The sequence below is a fragment of the Phascolarctos cinereus genome, unplaced genomic scaffold (assembly GCF_003287225.1).
Source record: "Phascolarctos cinereus isolate Bilbo 61053 unplaced genomic scaffold, phaCin_HiC Scaffold_3;HRSCAF=262, whole genome shotgun sequence".
In the NCBI taxonomy this organism is placed as follows: Eukaryota; Metazoa; Chordata; class Mammalia; order Diprotodontia; family Phascolarctidae; genus Phascolarctos; species Phascolarctos cinereus.
Genome location: NW_027555736.1, coordinates 192,648,545 through 192,664,524, shown reverse-complemented (window position 1 = coordinate 192,664,524; position 15,980 = coordinate 192,648,545). Strand labels below are relative to the sequence as shown.

Below are 15,980 nucleotides of genomic sequence, written 5' to 3'. Positions count from 1 at the left end.
GATTTGAACTCTTGTCTTCCTGACTCTAAGTCCAGTGCACTTTCCACTGTCCCACGTAGGTACAACCTAAATTAATCTAATGCCTACCTAAGTTAACAAATTAACCTGTAAGTAACGTTGATGGCCACACATTTAGTAAACATAAGGGGCAAGAGTCAAACCTAGGTCTAGAAGTAATTCCCTTGCACCATCTTTTTTCTCCACTGACTTTTGTAGACTAGGATGTAGTGTGTTTTCAGTCATTACCCAGTTCTCTGGAACATTCTCCAGCTATTGGTCCTATTGAGATGCAAGTGATTAAAATTGTCTTTTGGCAAATTGGTATTTACTTCTGTGGTTGGCTCCAGCTCTTTTTAGGTGTACAACATTCTTTTAATGGCATGCAACATAAGATCACAGCATTAGGAGAAAGGTTATTTGGTTCTAGCCACCTATACCCAGACAGAACAACATTTATCCCATATAAGACAGTGATCATTTAGCCTATTTTAAAAAGATCTCCAGAGATGGAGATACTGTAGCCTCTACAACAGCATATTCCAGTGTTGAATCATCCTTCTACTTCAAAAGCTGCCTCATCCAGCTCTCTTGTTCTTTAGGCTGATTTCCTTGAATTCTTTTGTAGAGATAGGTCAGTATAAGTATAACTTTGCACATATGAAGATAGATATTAAATCAACCAGCAGCCTTCTAGTTTTCAGGATAACCAATTCCAACTCCTTTGACCCTGCTTCCTAAGGTATTTTCTGTCCTTTCCAATTTTTCCACATTCCTTTAAAAAACCAGAGCCCAAAACCAGATAAGGATCAGGCCAATGTCAGGTATTGGCTTCATTTTTGGCTCTTAAATATTAGATTCCTTAATATATTTCCAATGATTGTATTAGTTTAATCATTGCTGGGGAGTTGTTTCAGTCTCGTCTAATTCTCCATGACCCTATTTGGGGTTTTCTTGGCAAAGATACTGAAGTGGCTTGCCATTTCCTTCTCCAGCTCATTTTACAGAAAAGGAAACTGAGGCAAACAGGGTTAAGTGATTTTCCCAGGGTCCCACAGCTAGTGAGTGTCTGAGCCTGGATTTGAACTGAAGAAGATGAGTCTTCGTGACTCCAAGGCCAGTGCTTTATCCAATGTGCCACTTGGCTGACCAGTAATGCTAACTGGTGAAATGCCCAGAAGGTTGAATTTAGTAACAGAGCATCCAAGTTAGAATCCTGGATCTGCTATTTACTCTCTGTATCACTTTTGGCAAATCACTTAACCTCTCTAGGTTTCAGATTCTTCATCTGTAAAATGGGATAAGAATGGACAAATAATATCCTTCCACCCTAAATCTATGACTCGGCAATACATTCAGTGCCTGGCCCACTAAGATTCCCAGAAATTTCCAAGGGAATATTTTCTTGTTCCTAAAAGTTCTCCCTAAGTTTTGGCAAAATAGACAAATGAAGAAAAAGATCAAGGAACAATAAGAGAGTAAATTTCAAAATACTGTATGAAGTATATATCATGGCAAATAATGCATATGTTCTGATACTTTCATGCAAATGACCTACTATAAAAGACAGTTTTTAAACAATCAGCATGCTTAGATTTTATTTTAATAAATTATCTCTTCTAGTTCAATAACTGGAACTTTGTAAGACATAGGGAAGAAAACCTGACTTCATCTTTATGTTGCCCTTTGTGCCTTGCACATGTGCAACCGGGATCATAACCTGTTCCATTGGGTGAGTCTCTTAACCCATTTGATGAGATGATAGGATATGGACCTTTGTTGGAAGAGAATCTCCTATGGAAATACACATATATGCTAGCCCCTTTTAAAGAGGACATAGATAGCTGTGTGACCCTGGGCAGGTCACTTAACCCCATTGCCTAGCCAAAAAATTTTTTAAAATTAAAAAAAAATTAAAAAAAAATAAAGAGGACATAGCAATGATATTTTGATTGGTTCCAACTGACTAGGGTTTTCCCCAAAAGATTGGCAGCTGAAAGCCAAGGGACATGGTCTCAAGTCAGAAGGGCCATCCTCCCCTGCGGCTTATAAAAGTATGATGTAAGATTCTCCCATTTCTATTCCTGAGCTTTCTCTCCATTTGACTTTCAGACTAAAGTGCAATAAAATGGCTGGGGGAGAGTAGGAGGTCAATTTATTGCCCTTTGAGCCCAAGGAAAGAAAAATGGGGATTTGAGGGCTTCCCAAATGCTTACATGATAAGCAGCCAGCTCTTGGCCAAGTATCCTTTTAAGTGCAATTCTGGATAGAATGTTAGACTTGGAGTCAAGACAATCTAGGTTCAAAATCTTCAGATATTTATTAGTTATGTTACCCTGGGCATGTTATTTAACCTCTCTGTATCAGTTTCCTCATCTGTACAACCAAGGGGTTGGACTACATGGCCCCTGAGATCCCTTTCAGCTCTAAATCTTTTAAGAGATAAACAAGTCAACTGTATTTTGCTGAAAGGTACCACAAACAATGAATTAATATCAGTACTAAACCAAATGGCATAGCATCTAAATAATTAAAGGAAAAGCTAAATGAGTTATAGAAATAAATAATCAGTAAAACTATAATAGTGAGGAACCTCAATTTATCCCTTTCAGACCCAGATAAATATAATAAAATTAATAAATAAAAAGAAAGAAGCTTAGGGGATGAATAGAATTTCAGAAAAGTTAGGTCTGATTGGCCACTGGAGATTAATAAATGGCAATAAAAGGAGTGCATGTGGTTCGTTTTTTTTTTCCCCAGGTAACCAATAAGCTTTTATTAACTTCCTGCCTAAGCCTAGGTCCTCAGTTTATGGCACTAATGCTGCAGGACCTTGGTGTCATTGGTCTCCACCACCACTTTGTCGTCGACAATCCTCCAGGTGCTAGTCTTATGGAAGCTTCACAAGGAACAGTTGTTGCTGTCCAACATATGAACAAGACCAAAGTCCCCCCTCGTCCTTCAGCAAGTTGTGATAGGTATTGATCTCTACTTCCAGGCTGACCTTGATGTTGATCAGGATCTCAAATTCCTGTGCCACATACTACCTCTTTGTGAATGCCTGCCCCAGCTCTGTCTCAAGGGGTACCAGGGCTGCACTGATTTGTTCCATTTGTACAGCATAGCAGGTCTCCACCTCTCTCAGGCTATCTTCCAAGCTGGCTTTTAGATTTTGAAGGGAGTCCCAGTTGATCTCTGGGGACTGGACTATATGTTTCAGCTCAGTGACAGTATTTATATAAGATTCTACCTCCCCAGATCTTATGTTGACCACCACAGTGCTCTCCTCAATCTGCTGGGACCAGTACTTATCAAGAGCCTCTGTTTTTTCTTAGCCAGGGCATCATACTCAGCCTGGATATCAGCCATGACCTTTCTCAAGTCCTGGGATTTGGGACTTGAATTAGAATTCTACCTCCATATCAGCCCAGAGCCTATAATCTGAGCTTATAGAGAATTTATCTCCTCTTCATGGTTTTTCTTCATGAAGAGCAGTTCTTCCTTCAGGGTTCCAATCATTGCCTCCAGTTGCAGCCTGGTCACATAGGGGTCATCAATGGCCTCCTGGAGACCATGAATATTGCTTTCTACAGTTTGTCTCATGGCCAGCTCTGGTCCATACTCAACTCTGAAGTCATCAGCAGCCAGATGGCCATAACTGATCATAAAAAAAAAATCATATTGTATCTACAGATGCATAAAAAGCTTATGACAAAATACAACAGCTATTCCTATTTAAAACAGTAATCATAGAAATAACAAAAATCCTTTTTTAGTATGATAAATAATATCTATCTAAAACAAGAGCCAACGTAATACATAATGAGGATAAACTAGAAGCCTTTCCAATGAGAAATCTCATTTAAAATAACTGCAGAAAGTATATAATATGGAGAGTATATTTGCCAAGATATACACAGGAATTATATGAACACAATTATATAATACTCTTTACACAAATAAAGACATCTAAATAACTGAGGAAATACTAATTCCTCACAGGTAGGCCAAGCCAATATAATAAAAATTAGAATTCTACCTAATGAAATTATTTTTCATTACCATGCCAATTAAACCACCAAAAGATTACTTCATGGAACTAGAAAAAAATTCATCTGGAGGAAATAAGAGGTCAAGAATCTCAAGAGAAATGATGAAAAAAGGTGAGAAGGAAAAGGGCCTAGCAGTACCAGATCTCCAACTACACTACAAAGGAGTAATCATCATAACGATTCAGTACTGGGCAAGAAAGAGCTAGGTTGATCAGTGGAACAAATTAGGTACATAATATACAGGAGTAAATGAGTATGGTAGCTTAGTGATTCATAACCCAAAGATTCCAACTACTGGGACAAGAATTCGCCACTTGACAAAAACTGTTGGAAAGCAGTATGGCAAAATTTAAGTCTAGACCAACATCTCACACCGTATATCAAGATAAGCTCCAAATGGGTATGTGATTTAAACATGAGTGATGTTACACACAAATTAAAGGGGCAAGGGAAAAAAAAATCTATGGATAGTCGAAGTTTTGTTGTTTAGTTGTTTTTCAGTCGTGTCTGACTGTGCCCTCTTTTGAGGTTTTCTTGGCAAAGATACTTAAGTGGTTTGCCATTTCCTTCTCCAGCAAATTTTACGGATGAGAAAACTGAGGCAAACAGGGTTAAGTGACTTGCCCAGGATCACACAAGTAAATGTCTGAGGCCAGATTTGAATTCAGGAAGATGAGTCTTTCTGACTCCAGTCCCAGTCACTATCCACTGGGGCATCCAGCTGCCCTGGATAGGTGAAGAGATCATGGAAAAACAAGAGAGAGGAATACAGAAGGTAAAATGAACAATTTTAATCATGTAAAATTTTAAAGTTTTTGAATAATAAATCAATACAGCTAAAATTAAAAGAAATATAGGTAAATGGGAATACTATTTGCAGCAAGTTTCTCTGACAAATATCTATCTATATATGGACATATATTCATATATACATGTGTGTGTGTGTGTGTGCATATATATACATATATGTACATACATATATATGTATATATGTATGTATGTATGTATGTATGTATGGAATTGATCCAAAGAATGGGAACCATTCCCCAATTGATAGTTATAAGATACAAAAATTTTCAGAGGGAAAAATTTCAGGTATCAATAGTGAAAATTTTTTTAAAGAGTGCTCCAAATCACCATTAATTAGAGAACTGCAAATTAAAACAACCCTTGAGGTTTCATCATATACCTATCAGATTAACAAAGTTGACTAAAAAGGGAAATCAACAAATGCTGGGGGGGTATGGGGAAAGAGGTACATTAACGCACTGCTGATGAAGCTATAAAATGGTCAAGCCATTCTGGGAAGCAATTTGAAGCTATTCCAAAAAAGCCACTAAACTGTGCATTCCCTTTTACCCAGCAATATCATCACAAGGTCTATATGCCAAAGAGATCAAAGAAAGAAGGGAAAAGATCTATATGTGCCAAAGATAGCAGCTCCTTGTACAGTGGCAAAGAATTGGAAACTGAGAGGGAGGTGACCATCAACCGGGGAATGGCTAAACAAGTTATAATATATGAAGGTGATGGAATACTATTGTACTACAAGAAATGAAGGGAATAACTTCTGAGAAACTGGGAAAGACTTTTATAAACCACTGTACAATGAAGTGAGGAGAAACAGAAGAAAATTTTGTACAATATTGTAAAGATAACAACTTTGAAAGACTCAGAACTCTGATCAACACAATGACTAACCATGATTCCAGGGGATTCATGATAAAATGCGCTACTCACCTCCTGTTACAGAAGTGTTGGACTCAAATTACAGATCAAGATTATGTGTGTATGTGGGGCAGCTAGGTGGTGCAATGGATAGAGCTCCAGCCTTAGAGTCAGGAGGACCTGAGTTCAAGTTAGACCTCAGACACTTGACATGTACTAGCTGTGTGACCTGGGCAGGTCATTTAATCCTGATTGCCTCACCAAAAAGCAGAAAAAAAAAAGATTATGCGTATATGTATACATACACACATATATCACATGGCTAATGTGGGAATTTGTTTTGCTTGACCAGACATGTTTGTAACCAGGGGTTTTATTCTTTTATTGGGGCAGGAGAGAGGGATGTAAATAAAACTTAATTTTTAAAAAAAGTATTTACTATGGGTCAGACACTGTGCCCCCATACTGGAGATACAAAAAAAAGACAAAAACACAGGTCCTGCCCTCAAGGAGCTTACATTTCAATGTGGGAAAGTCATGTCAAAAATCATATACAAGATATTTACAGTACAAATAGAAGATAAGCTGAGAGGGAAGGCATTACTAGCATCTGGGTGGTGGGTTGGGGGACCAGGAAACACCTGAAAAGGGAAATCTATGAGTTGAGACTTGAAGGAAGTCTGAAGGATGGGGTGAGAAGGAATAGTAATACTGGCATAGAGAACAGCCATGACACAGTTGGAAAATGGAGTCCTATGTGCAAGAAACGCAAAGAGGCCAGTGTGGCTAATCTTCAAGCAAGTGGAAGGGAACATAACACTAGAAGACCAGAAAGATGGCATACTCTCTAAGGTTCTCTCCAGCTCTAAATCCAAGGAACACATCAATGTCTTCCTTATATTTAACGGAAATTCACCTCACTATAACTTCTTCCCATTGTTTTTTACTACCCACTTTAGTGAAACAGATCAACTCTGAATATATTTAAGCATCACAACCCATAGATAGTTGAAGATGATTATCATTTCCCCACTTAAGTCTTCTCTCCTTTAGGTAAAATATCCTCATTCCCTTCAGACATTTCCTACATGATATGGTTTCATGTCACATCGGCATGCTGATTGCCCTAAACTGGACAAGCTCCAGAAGTATTGTCAATGTCCCTCTTAAAGCAGGAGATCCATAACTGAGTATAATGTTCCAAGTGTGACTAATGCATTGTAGGGTGGAATTATTACCACCCTGAAATGGAAATTATATTTTAATTAATGTGTCTAGGATCACATTGTCTACTTTAGTAGCCATATCACCCTTTGATTTATATTGATCTTCCAGTCAATTAAGACCCATTTCTCTTTCCTTTTTTTTAAACATATCTCTTCATTCCATTCTTATGCAGCTGATTTTTCTTTACCTCAATCACAGAACTTTACATTTGTGCCTATTCATTCTCATCTTGGTAGGTTTGGGCTGTTATGCAAACCTATCAAGCCTTTTCAGCTTCCCAATTCTGTCATCCAGTGAACCAACTCTCCCCTACCCTCTTAAGTCTTTTGTAGCTTTGAGAAGCATATCAATTATATCTTCAATGAAGTCACTGAGAGAAAAGATGAACAACTCAGGGCAGAGGACTGGGTACCACAGCATGTCATGAGATATTGTTGACATGTATGAAGATTCTTTGGGTATAATCATTCAGACTATTTTGAATCCATCTAACCATGCTATCATTCAGCCCATATTGTTCTATGTTGTCTACAAAAATATCATAGATTTTGTTTGATCCCTTACTGAAATCGAAGTACCTATCATTAAGTAGAGAGTGTTTCATTGGTTTATCAGTCTAGCAATTCTGTTTAAGGAAAAAAAAAAGGGGGAGGTAGAATGAGGCGAGTCTGGCATGATTTGTTCTTAATGAACCCATCCAAGCTCCTGATCACTATTGCATTTTTTTAAAGCAGTCACAAACTATTAATTTAATAAAGCTTTCTAGCCTATAGTTAAGTGGAATATACTTTCACTTCATTTATATAAGTTTGTTAAGTACTTAGGAATCAGGAGCCCCATTTCAAATCTTTGTTCCAACATACATAACCTATGTCAACACTGCATTGAATGACCCACGATTTCTCTGGCTTCTGTTTCCTCACCTATAAAATGAGGTAATAAGGATTGCCTTACCTTTTTAATGGAGTTACTATGAATGAAATGCTCTGTAAATCTTAATGTATGTTTTAAATATGAAATTTTGCTGTTTTTCATTTCATCTGGCCCGGCAGACTTGAACTAAGAGTAGTTGAGTGCTTTCTTACTACCTTCTGACCCCTGTGGTTTCAGTTTTCTCCTAGTTATATGTGTTCTTTTGGGTCCTCCCCTCCCCCCAGTGTGAGGATCATTTTCCGTGACTGAAGAGATAAAAGCAAATTAGTAATAAAGTCCTGTGGAAAGAAGTCTTAGCTCTAGCGACAGAGGATCTAGGTTCAAATTTCACCTCTGGTGCTTATTATCTGTGTGACCATGGGCAGGTCACTTTATATCCATGGCGCATAGTAGTTGCTTAATACATGCTTATTGACTTGATAGCATCAGACTTAGTGGGCTCTGAGGTTCCATCCAGCTCTAATATAGAGTTTCAATTCTATTGTCCACAAACAGTACACCATCTATTTCAAACAGGTCCTAACACTTCTTTTTTCTTCTTTTTGCCCTGAACACAGATTTTGGAAAGTCCTTTTTGGTATCCTTGTTATTTTTAATAAGCCTCCACTCATTCTGGGTATTAGCCTTGCTGAAACTATTTTTATATTTCTGTGACATTCTTTTTGCCTTCTTCCTTAGTTAGTTGCCCCTGATTCCATTTTGGTACACTTCCTTTTACAATATAAGCTCACAAGATAGCTGCCTGGGCAGCCAAATCCATCTTATCAGATATTTCTCCCAATATTTCTTTATTGGGATCATCTGTGATTATATCATAAAAATTTCATTTTTGAGAGTCTCCCATCTTAAAAGAGATTCTCTTGAAAGTCTCTCTTAAGCTACCTTCTATTTTAAAGCTAAGCCAAAGGATCAGGGAACTCATTGACCAAATTAGATTTTAAAAACATATGGAAAAATGGAAGCGAGGGCAGGTAATGAAGAATGAATACAAAAACATGACACAGCTGTATAAAAATAGGATTTGCAGAATGGAATTTTATTCAGGGTTAGCTGAGGTACATTAGGAAACATAAGGAGAACAAAAAATAGGTGGTAGTGGTGATGGTGGTGGCAGGGGGTGTGTGTGTGTATGTGTGTGTGTGTGTCTATGTGTGTGTTTTATTTTGGTGAAAAGATGTGAATCAAAAAGAGGTAGGATAATGACTTGGAATGAATGGTATGACGATAACAAATGATGGAGAGGAAGCAGAGTTGTTCAGCTCTTATTTTGTTTCTATTTTCTTTCCTGAGGAAAAGAACTTTTGGACTGGAAAGGAAATAAACAAAACATATCTATAGTAATGTAGTTGAAACTCAAGATGTCAGGAGAGAATATGTCAGCCATTATCATCAAAGCATTTAATGTTTAAAATGTGTTTTGCATATGTTATCTCATTTGATCCTCAAAACAACCCTTGGAGCTAGATGCTATTGTTATCCCCATTTTACAGATAAGGAAACTTAGGCTGAGAGAGGTTAAGTGACTTGCTGGAGATCATAGTAAGTCTCTGAGGCCAGATTTTAACTCATGTGTTCCTGGCTCCAAGGCTAGCGCTCTAGTCACCGTACCACTAGCACCACTAGTGCTAACTAGTTCATGTCACTTGGATCAAATGAAATATATCCTAGGGTACTGAAAGAATTAGCTAATGTGGTTGCTGAGCCATCGTCAGTGATCTTTGAAAGATAGGCAAAGTACTACAGGACTGGAAAAGGGCAAATATTATCCCATTTACAAAAAGGAAAGATGGTTAAGTCTATAAAATAAGGCCACTGAATTTGACTTCAGTTCTATTAAAGAGATGTTTCGTGAGCATCTAGGAAAGGAAAAAGCCACAAAGAGTTCCTGTGCCTTCATCAAGAATAGGTCATGACTGGTAGATGAAGGAAATGCTATAAGTACCATTTGCTTGAATTTTAGCAAAGCATTTGACAAAATATTCTATGTTATTTTGGGGACAAAAAGGGGAAATATGGAACAGATAAGAAGGTGAATTAAGAACCAGCTGAATGACTGAAAACAAAGTGTAGTCAGAAATAGTTTGATATAATCCTGGAAATTAATCTTCTAGTAGAGAGCTCCAGGAATGGGCGATTTGCTCAGAGTTGCCTAACATTATCATTATTTTTCTTTCCAAAAGGCAGGGCTTAGCCTAGTACATGGGAAGCAAATATTTAATAAAGGTTTGATCATTGACTGAAGAACTACGAACTATGGCTGGGAGTAGTAAAGAGATAAATTTCACTTTGAGGGAAAATTTTCATAACAATTAGAATTATCCAGACATGTTATGGGCTGCCCAGGGGAAGTTGTGCATTCTCTCACTGTGGGTTTTTAGAGAAATGCTTTCTACCCAGCTTTTCCAATTAGGTTTACAAATTTCCACACAAAGCTGTCTATCTTCTGCAATGAAGTGATACTGGAACCCTATCTACAGTAGTTCTTTTACATATGGTACATGATTCAATGATGAGTGCTATTTCACCTACAATAGTTTTGATGATACTTACTAAGTTATATTTCTTTTCATTGCAATCTCAAATTCCATTTCCCCCCTAATTTTGCAAAACCAAAACCACAAATATGGTTCCTGATCCTCTTTCTAGTTATTTTCTCCAGAGAGCAGGAGAACTCTTCCCATCATTATTCTTCTATGTCATCAATATGTATATTTAGTTTTATCTGGGGCTTTATCTTCATCATCTTCCATTTCAGCATAATGTCCTCTTGATCATATCACCAAGTCTTCAGGAAATGCATTCTTCCCAGGCCTTATGAGATGCATTCCATTCTTATCCAATGACTCGTAATTCTTATGTCTTAAATCACAATCCCCAAAATTATAGCATAATTTAAGCACCAGATATAGTTGACTATTCACTTCCCATTCCCTCTTTTTCTTTCTAATATCCCAATGTGAAAGAAGAGATGAAAATGTTGTCTGTTATACTCAAACATTTTAAATTCTTTCCATCTTCATTCTTAGAGATCCTTCACTTTCTTCTTATGGTATTGTTCATTCTTTTATAATAATAACAGCTAGTTATATGGCACTTCAAGGTTTGCAAAGTATTTTATGTACACTATCTCGTTTGACCCTCACAATAACTCTGTAAGGTAAACATTATTGTCCCAATATGACAAATAATAAAACTAAAGCTCAGAAAGGTCATAGGGACTTAACACATGATCATGTGTCTAGTTATATATGAGTTTGAACCTAGGTCTTACTGACCTTTCAAGACTAGAGCTTTATTAGCTATAACACAGAAAGCAACTAATAGACATGATGAGACCCAGACAGAACCTAAATCTGTTCATGCGCTCTCCCTCTCTCTCTCCAAGATGACCTCTGCTCAGATACACATTCTGTTGTGCCATTATCTAAGGATGCATTCCTCGCGGTGCTCTCTCCTTAACCTTTCCTGTTTTTTCACTGCTATCATCCACTAGTACTGTGGTAAATTGTAGCTACTTGTGGCCTTTAGCCATAGGCTCAGAGAATAATTCAGTTCTTTTATGACTCAAACAATAGCAGGTGCGTCTAGTCAGCCAGTAGAAGCCCTTAGGCTTAGGTGCACTATCTTTAAAAGCACCTGGCTTCATTCTGAGCTGATGTTCCCTGTTCAGTCTCTTATTTGATTGAGTAAATTCTTTTCAAATCCTCATCGTAAAGGAGCAAGAAATGATTTTCATGGACCCAGTTCAGGAGATCCCAGATCAGGAGTTTTCTCTTAGCAAGACTAGACATGTGAGCTAGAACAGCTGTGCTACCATCCAGTAAGCACCAAAATTACTGTTCTGTTTATCCATAAGATAAATTTTCTTTTTTAAGGAAAAACAGTGTTTCTACTTTCAGACCCTATTTTAAATTTCCAGTTTTGGAGTTGGCAAGAAAGAAGAGACCATATTCCTCTTACCTTCCATTTATATGTCTTCCCCATCCTCCATCGAGAAAATATTTATTGTGAGTTTTAAAAAACATTGCTAATTTGCCTCTATTGCAGTGTATCCAATCTGGCTACATAGCCATATTTACACACAAGTATGTTGTGGTTTCTGATATTTTATATTCTTGAATTTTATAAACTACATTTCTCACTAGAAGAAAATCCAACTCTACCTGAAACATATATTAACTGGAAACTTTGATCAGTACATTTAAAATAAAATAAAACTTAGAAGGTATTTAGTTATTTTTGTTCATCTAAATTCCAAACATCACACCAGAAAAATACTTTAAAATTTCTAGCTGTGTGACTCTGGGCAAGTCACCTGAACCTCAGTTTCCTCCCCCATAAAATGAAAGGATTGTACTAGTTGACCTTTAAAGTCCAATACAGCTCTATATATTTATGATCCTATACAAAGTACCTTGCAAACCTTAAAGTTCTATATAAAAACTCTCTATATTTAATTTTTTCTTTTTCTTTTTTTCTTTTTTCATCCAGTATTGTGATTTTATCTCCTTATGGAATTTCCTTTTACCAATTCAGATTAGCAACTGAACTGTGACGCATAGTCTTAAAGAATCCTCATGGGGCACTGAGAAATCAAGTGACCTGCTCATGGTCACATAGCTTGTATGTGAGAGAGTGAGATTTAAACCCATTTTCATGCCTGCTAAGTTGCTCGTCTATCTACTACTCATTGCTATTGCTAATTATCACCATTATTATCATCACCACCACCACCACCACCACCACCATCATCACCATCATCATTGTTCTCCTCATTATTACTACTACTAACCATGTTATTTTAGTGGTGTGGAAGGTTCTTGAGGAAGGACTTCCTAGACTAATAGAGATAAGCACCCACCCTGCAAATGATAGCCTTAAAGAATTGTCCTGGGGCACCCATAGGTCAGATGATTTACATGGAGTCCCACAACGAGTATACAACAGAAGAGGGACCTGAACCCACATCTATCTGGCTCCCAGACCGGCTCTTCATAGGGGCAATAGTAGTGATTAATAACAAACCTGAGTGCATGGGGGTTTGTGAAGAGATGTTTTATCTTTCAACTTGTAATTTTCCTATGGAATTTCACCTAATATAAGAAATTCCTGATTTGTAGATCTGGGTGACATTTTGAAGAATATCTAAATTTAGCACAAACCAATAGTATATCAGTTAGATCATACTAAGCACAGTGGAAGGCAAGCATCTTGTTCTAGGACCAATCCTCACAACCTGAAAAGCAGCCTCATCTCAAACCTATTCTTTTCAGGGAGGAAATTTTGATGATATGGTAAATACTAATCAGAACACCTTGGTCCATTTTGACATATTCAATGCCCAGAAATAATGTGCTTCATTTTCTATTTCCTAACACATCAGGCCCTAATGAATGATAACCAAAAGCAAGGCAAGCTATTTTAGATCAAATGCAGAGTTTGTCTACTTATTTCTTAAACTGTGGCTCGTGACTTGTGAAAAATTTGGCAATAGCAAAAGGTTTCTGAACATGCAATGATAAAAAAAATTAATTCAAAATCAAACATGTAATGAATCTGAGGTGTTTCTGGGAAGTGCTTGCCCAAGTTGCATTGCACAACTTCATTGCAGCCTTGATTCTGAACACAAAGCACACGCACTTTGCACTGCACATGCCCTCAGACCACACAACACTGGTAAACATTGCTGAAGCATGAAAAAGGGTTGTGAGTGGAAAAAGTGTAAGAGACCCTGTACTATATCATAACCATGAATCCTGAAACTCTTGCTTCAAGAAAAGTTCCTTTGGCATATCAAAACATTCATAATTTTATTAAGTACTCCCCTCCTCTGACACAGATCATCACCCCTTTGTGCTTTACAGGGTCCCACAGGGCAGGGCCAAACCTTGTTGATTATTTCAGTTATAGCAAGATACAAGTATTTTCTGATCCATTTTTCTTGACAAATAGAAGGAACAGAAGAAAGTCAAAGAATTTGACTGCTGCAAAAGCATGAGCCAGACACTTAAAATAGCTCATAAAGCTTACTGTATTTGTCTCTCCTATGTATCAGGGGTTCTGAGTTAGCAGGTTTCCAACCACTGCCAATACCAGCTTCATGGCTGTGTGGACAGGGCACTCAACAAGAGCAGAACAAAAGGAAAGTCGTGTCTTAGTGAACCGAGATGTTTGATGAGTTTGCAGAATGAATAGCTGATGCCCCGAGCTGTAGTGGGAAGAAGAGGGTAATGTTAGAATCAGCGGAAAGAATCACTGATGACCTCTTATTCCACAGTTTACCTGGCAGTTGGTACATAATAGCAGTTGTCTCTATAGAAGTCAGAATGAGGGTTCCACTCACCATAGGATAAGACCATCCCTTTTCCCCTATGTATGACGATAATTACTCTCCTTTATAAATGCCCCAGATATGACTGTCCCCTTGACAATTTAGAGTTTCTGGGAGTGGAAATTAAAAGACCTTTTACTAGAGTGTCACCCAGCTGCTTAAAGTGTTAATGTTGCATCTTTCAAAATTCCAATCTCATCAAGTAAATGTATTTTTAAGCTATACTACTAGTGTATTTTACTTTGGGTCACATGTAATTTGAAAGGAGATAAGAATCTTAATAGGATGGAGGCAATATGAGCCAAGTATAATAAATTTGTGAAATATTATACGTTAATGATTTTATATTTTAAACCCTAGATTAAGGGGAGAGGAACCCAAGCAGCATTGGAAAGAAGAGAGTGCTTCTAATCTAGATATATGCACAAGGGCTAGGCCTGCAACCTAAGTTTGCACACGCACAAAAGAGACCTAGAAGTCATAACATGTTCAGAGTAGCACCTGGTGGCTTAGGCTAAGATTGCACGCTGAGCAGCTATTGCAGACCATACTTCTGGGAGGCGTGTAAGCACTGATGCTCACCTTTCCATTTTTGATGTTGTTGTTTAGGACTCATGTGAGGTACAATACTAAAGAGGAAAACTAGCCTGTATTAGTACCAGCAGCATGCACCCCTGCTTGTGTAGATATCAACTCTTTTCTGCCACTTTTATCATTATATCTGGCATGTTTGATCTTTACTTGACACTTTATAGTTGGTGATGCAGTTATCCCTATTCTACACCAAAGGTAAGAACAATGCAGAGAGGATTCAATAGTCTAAAATGTGAACTCTAATTTCTGGCTCCCTAACCTTTATAGAATCTATATCTCCTTACACCCAAGTGACCCCACATCACTAATGATCAATCAGTCTATGCTGCCCCTCTTAGGGAAACCACCCATCCCCCAACACATCTCAACAGTGTGAATACGAAGAACCAGGGAGACCTAAGCAGACATGTAGGGAGATATCCCCATCAGTCATTAGAGTGGCTGGGACTCCATAAAGTTGCTGCCTGTCCCCACACAGCACCTAAACAAGGTAAGAGGAACCCAAGATCGAGATATCAAAGATAACCACAGGTCAAAATTTGAAATCGTTGAAGTTTCACTCCACCAGCCCCAACCTCTCCTTCGCCAGCAAGTCATTTCAGGGATGAAATTATATAATAGACTCACTCACATTCAGGGATGATCCCATTCTCTCTTCTAGAGAGAGCACTTTAAAAGAAGAGCCTCGTGGAAGAAATGCTGAACCCAAGGGAAGGAGTTATCAATAAGTGAATTTCAGAACTACATCAGCCTAGCAGAGGATGTATTTTGGGTGTCAACAACCTGGAGGAAAATCTTCTAACTCTGACATACCACTTTTTCAATTCATTCCCTTGATAAAGATAAGATTTTTTTCCAAGTTCCTACTTCCTTTCTTTGGGTATCTAATACCTTACATACTGTCTTGCCTATAGACAGTGCCTAATAGATAGATCTTAGTTGAATTAAATTGAATCTGTAGTTCTTCCTGAATTGTGGCTAAAAAAAAAAAGATTATCAATTGATACTTAACCCCTTGGTTAGTTTAGCAAGGTTGATCCTCACATGACAGACATACAATCATAAGATCATAGATTTAGAGAGAGTCACTTCAACGCTCATCTGTCATTGAACAGGTGAGAAAACCAAGGATCGGGGAGGTAAAGCATATTGTTCAAGGTCCCATAAGTAGTAAATTG

The 15,980-nt window shown here is 37.7% G+C and overlaps 1 long non-coding RNA gene and 1 pseudogene across 1 annotated transcript in view; both read right to left on the bottom strand.

The window, feature by feature from the left end:
• LOC144456337 (uncharacterized) overlaps positions 1-15,980 on the bottom strand; it is a 204,106-nt gene that overhangs the window by 169,620 nt on the left and 18,506 nt on the right. The window lies entirely within an intron of this gene.
• Positions 2,815-3,663, bottom strand: LOC110223650 (keratin, type I cytoskeletal 18 pseudogene; annotated as a pseudogene).